The sequence below is a fragment of the Giraffa tippelskirchi genome, chromosome X, assembly GCF_054371585.1.
Source record: "Giraffa tippelskirchi isolate mGirTip1 chromosome X, T2T-mGirTip1v1.2.pri, whole genome shotgun sequence".
In the NCBI taxonomy this organism is placed as follows: Eukaryota; Metazoa; Chordata; class Mammalia; order Artiodactyla; family Giraffidae; genus Giraffa; species Giraffa tippelskirchi.
In genome coordinates, this window is record NC_137289.1 from 56,042,261 (window position 1) to 56,047,986 (window position 5,726).

The following is a 5,726-nucleotide window of genomic DNA, read 5'->3' on the forward strand; positions in this document are numbered from 1 at the left end:
CCATTAACTCTCATCTACTCTCTTTTGCCAATTTCTAACCTTGTGTCACTCCAGGTTACAGTCTATACAGTTTCCTTAGACCGATATATCATTTTTCTAAGTCTTCTTTCAAGTAGGAAAATCATCTTTGAGCTTTGAACCACAGCACGAAATATTCAGGGTATAGTTTATTATGCCTCTCGTATATTAAAGGGAGGTAAGGGTTAGAGATGTTAAGTGAATGTTCTCAGGTGACCCAGCATGACAAAGGCAGAGCTCAAACTAACATAGATCAGACCCTCAGCCCAAGTCCTTCCCACTGTACTTGCTTTCTCCTGGGCTATGGATCTTCCCAACCTCTCACATCCCAGAAAATACAGTATAGTGAGGTCTTCCAACATTTTTAGAACCGTGCAATACTTCATTTTAGCTTTTAAAAGTCAGAGAAAGAGACACAGATGTAAAGAACAGACTTTTGGACTCTGTGGGATAAGGCAAGGGTGGGATGATGTGAGAGGATAGCATTGAAACATGTATATTATCATATGTGAAATGGATCGCCAGTCCAGGTTGGATGCATGAGACAGGGTTCTCAGGGCTGGTGCACTGGGATGACCCTGAGGGATGGGATGGGAAGGGAGGTGGGAGGGAGGGTCAGGATGGGGAACACATGTACACCCATGGCTGATTCACCTAAATGTATGGCAAAAACCACCACAATATTGTTAAGTAATTAGCCTCTAATTAAAATAAATAAAAAAGAAAAAAAATAAAGGCAGTGATTCTGCTTCATTAGGCATGATATTTTCCTAGGACTTTGTTCCGGCCTTTGGAGCATTAATGTATTGTTCCAAAAACAGATTACAATGATCACGGTATTTCGTTTCCAAGAAGAGCAAACCCCAGCATGTTTACTCAGAGAAGCATGGGAATTATTTGGAACAGTTTTGATATACATCTTTCATCCTACCAGGAGCGAGATGGACACACAAAAATGAGTGATGTCCACATGGGCCCCCTCAGCATGACTGCAACAGGTCAGCAAGCAGAATAGATGGCCAGACATTTAACACTTTCATTCTTTTCCTTCCTCCAACTTGGCAGAGGGCAGAGGTGTTAGAGGAGATTGCAGGACAGGCCTCTTGGGGGACACCGCCCGTCCCTCCCTGCACTCGTCACACCATCCTGCCTGTCCTCCAGAGGAACCCCAGGTAGCCTGAGACAGCTGTGATTCCTCAGAGAAATATCCAACTCAGACAGGCACAGGGGCCATCGGGAGAGAAAGTGGTGATCATAAGGGCGGGCCAAAGACCCTCAGCCCCACAGTGAGCCGGGAACTGTCCCTTTACTCCTTCTGGGGACGATCTACCCCCATGGCTGCTCTGTTTCCCACGGCCAAGTCTGACTGAGCTCACACAGGTGACAAAGCTTCAACCAGCATCCAGTGACCCCCAGTCCAACATGTGCATAGTTGGAGGAACGGTGCCTGGGCTGTTCTGGGGCAGGGGAAGGAAAGGGCTGCCTCAGGGGCACCGCTTCCCCTTTCCCTTGGCTCTCCTCTGACCCCCGCCATGGTAGAGCTTTCTTCTCTTCCCTTCCCTTTCTCTTTCTCCTTTGTCTCTACACCCCTATGTCTCATCGCTCCCCTCCTCCCTCCACTCTCTTCCTGTCTTCATCTTCCTCCCTCCTTCCTGAGCCCCACCACACCCACCTCCCTGCCACAGCCTCCTGGGCCATCCCTGAGGTCTGTCTTGATTTGACAGAGTGCTGGACCCCCAGTGAGGTAGCAAGGCCCTCGCCATCCATCCCCCCACTCCCTCTTCCTCCACACCCTTCACTGGGCACTGGAGGAACGGAGGCAGGGAGGGGTGGAAGGCCTGCAGATTGGATTTGAAGTGCTGGTCCTTGTGGCACAGGAGAAGGGAGTTGGGACAGTCTGGGAGGGAGCTACCCAGGGGAGAAAGGAGAGAGAAGATGGAGAGACTGGGGGTGAGAGGCTTCACCACCCTGAGGTGACAATCACTTCTTTCTATTTCCGGTTTTGGACTGTGCCATCTGGAATTGTTTCCCAAGTTGTCAACTCTGGAGAGTGCCTACATTCCTCCCTGACACTTACAAACATTGCTGATCTCTGCACCTACCCTTGAGTCTGTTAAGTTGGGGGTAATTATCCCCTATTCCCAGTGTGTTGAGAGAGATTTTATTATGAATGGCTGCTGGATTTTGTCAAATACTACTTCTGCATCCATTAATGTAGTCCTGACTATTTTCTTCACAAATTATTCGGTCTGCCCTTCCCTTCCCCCTTCCCTGGGGTCAGCCCTGCCTAGAGGAGAACTGAGCTTACACTCCCTTTCTGAAGCTACAGAAGGGCTGTGAATTGGTGCCTCTCATTGACTGGGACGGTATCCAGGGCTGCGCTGGGTGGTTGCTACCACTGAGGCAGCCTGAGTCAGCAATCCAGTTTTGCTTGGGTGGAATCAGAGCACGAATCTGAAGGTACAGCCCACATCACTGTGTGTTGCACCCAAGAATCACACAAAAATACATGTGAATAGGGTCCAGGGCCTTAGAATTTGGTATTCAAAATGCCTAGGATATGATAGAGATCACAGTACCGCGAATTAAGAAAATCACTCCGTGAATAATAAGAGACATTTGACAGATGCTAACACTGATGTGGACAATGTTGAAATAATGACAAGAAGTTTGAAGTGACCATCATAAAAGAAACTATCAAGTAGTTACAAATTCTCTTTAAACAAATGAAAAAATTGAAAATCTCAGCAAAGAAGTGAAAGAGAAAGAAACACATGGAAATTATAGAACACAATACTGCATTTCTTATTGAAACCTGGGAGATAGATTTTAGACTTAAAAGTGGGCTTCTTCTACCTTGCATTCTATCTTATTATCCACTGAGCAATATTAGATTTGAAATTCAGAAGGAAGATACTATAGAGTGACATTCACACATTTACTGAAATTGAGAAATGAAGTCAGACTTTTACTTATAAACTATAATGCTATTGATAATTGAAAATTTTCAGTGAGAACTAGATTTCCAATCGTTCAGTCATATGCTGAACATTTTTCATAATCTGAGTGAGCTACACTTGTAGTACCAAGATTTAGAAAAAGGATATCTAAAACACATTTATCTGGTATATCTACAATATTCTAGAAATTACATCCTTTGCAATCTAAAAATATGAGAAGCCAGTTTTCAAAATCCTTATAGGGGAAAATAGATACCTTAAAATTCTCCTTTTGAAAAGTTTCTGTTGTTCTTATCTTCACCCATGAGTGGTCCATCTAGAGGAAGACATTAAGTGCATTATCGTTGCAATCTGCCCAGTTACTGTCTGTACAAGTGGCACCTGAATTGGACCTCTCAGTTGTTTTCTGCTCAGGATTCTTTGGGCAGAACCTGACATTAGGCTGGGCTAATGTCTGTTCCTCTGAGCAACAGAGAACAGGATTTTTCATTATCCTTGCCTGAGGTTCTTTAGAAATTTCTCTGGACACTGGAAGCACTTCAACCAGCCATTTCCCATTAAAAAAGTGATACTGGGTTGGAGATGAGTTAAATACTTAGACTTTCCTTAAACTACCTATGGGAATCAATATTGATAGGCATTGTCATTCTTTTGGACTGAAGCAGAATCTAAAGCACAGTGTGCTTTAAGGTAACTTCACGGAAGTTGCAATATATTTTTAAGCAACAGAGACTAGGAAGAAGCCTAGATCTCTTGACACTCAATTCTGATAGCATACATCAATGATCATGATAATCATCCTCCATTTATCATCACTGTCAAGTGTTCTGCTAAGCCCTAAATGGAAGCCTATCAACAGTCAAGAAGTGACATCAATTGTCATTCTCCTTTTGAAGATGGATAATGAAATCTTGGAAGTGTTAATGTGCCAGGCCAAGGTCATGGAGCTATGGTACCACTCAGTGGTAAAGTCATGAACCCAGGGATCCAGTCTTAATATATTTAATGCTATTACCCCCATCTACTGAAAGATGGCATTAGACGGCAAAAATTAGAACAGTCATGGATGGTTTACTTCTTTAGCAGCAATTAAAAGAATATAAGAAAGAAGTGTTGAAGAAAGAGAACAGAAAAAAGCAAAACTAAACTGAAGCAAAGTAAAAACAACAACGACAAATAGGAGAAACAAAACATACTGAGAAAACCTATGATCAAATGCTCAGTTTCATGAAGAAAAGTAAGCCTTGGCTGGTAAGCTGAGCAGAGAAGTGAGCTTAGTGAGGGTGGTGTTTATAGGGACATCTACATGCAGGTTGTTACAGGAAAATACATAATGGTGTGAGAACATGCTTGGTGAGTTAGAGTTAGAGTCAGAGGCACAAAAAAGAGGCTAGTGTGGCTGGAGAAAAATTCATTGAACAAACGTTGAAGTATACATTATACCAGGCATTACTATATGGATATGTTAATGAACAAATAAACATAGATTCCTGCCTTCCATGAATTTATATTTTTCCATCAGAAGGAGATGGCCAATTTAGAAAAATAGCATATAAATAAAATGTATTGTATTCCAAAAAGTGTTAAACAATTGGGAAGAGAATAGGAAATAAACAGTGGAATCAGGAGAAAGTGAAAGTTGCTCAGTCGTGTCCGATTCTTTGCGACCCCATGGACTATACAGTCCATGGATTTCTGCAGGCCACAATGCTGAAGTGGGTAGCCTTTCCCTTCTCCAGGGGATCTTCCTAACCCAGAGATCAAACCCAGGTCTCCCACATTGATGGACAGATTCTTTACCATCTGAGCCACAAGGACAGCCCAAGAATACTGCAGTGGGTAGCCTATCCCTTCTCCAGTGCCTCTTCCCAACCCAGGAATCGAAACGAGGTCTCCCACATTGCACACTGAGAAGGTTGGACACAAATACCCTGAATGCCTCTTGTTCTTAAAGGGGTCACAGTTTTCTCCTTCCCCAGAGAGGGGCATGGCCTCACACTCCAAGATTCTTGCCTGGAGAAGCCCCTGGACAGAGGGACCTGGTGCGCGACAGTTCATGGGGTCACAAAGAGTCAGACAAGACTGAAGTGACTTAGCATGCATGCCGTTTTCTCCTTTATGCTGCTTTTGTCAAATGTCAATGTCATTGCTATGCTGGCTTTACTGCACAGAGGCCAGAATACATTTTCCCTATCTGGTGTGGACTCAACTCCTTATTTACCATAGGAGAGGCCTGTGGACACTAGAGTCTGATGGCTTTTTTCATCAAGTGCTAGGTCGCCCGTCAGGCTCCTCGTCCATGGGAATCTCCAGGCAAGTATACTGGAGTGAAAAATAAAAAAAGAATACTGAAGTGGGTTGCCGTGACCTCCTCCAGGGGATCGTCCCGACCCAGGATCGAACCTGGACTCTGGCATCTCCTGCACTGGAAGGCCGATTCTTTACCACTAGCGCCACCTGAGAAGCCTCTTTTTCATCAAGGGGCCAATCGTTTTTAAGTTCAGTCTCTGTTGCAAAGTTCATCGATGTGGACATCAGTTCTCTGGGTTTGAGTCCTGGCCTGGCAGAAACCCTGGCCAGGCGGTATCTAGGCCACACGGAGAGACCTTTTGCCGAGCTTTCCACCCATGGGTTACAGAGACGCGGAGCTGGCATCTGAGAGGAACCCTCTCACCCATAAGCCTCTCTGCCTTCAGTCCCTGTGGGCGGGCCTGTATTTTGGCCCCGCCTCCCGGGACCGAACTGATT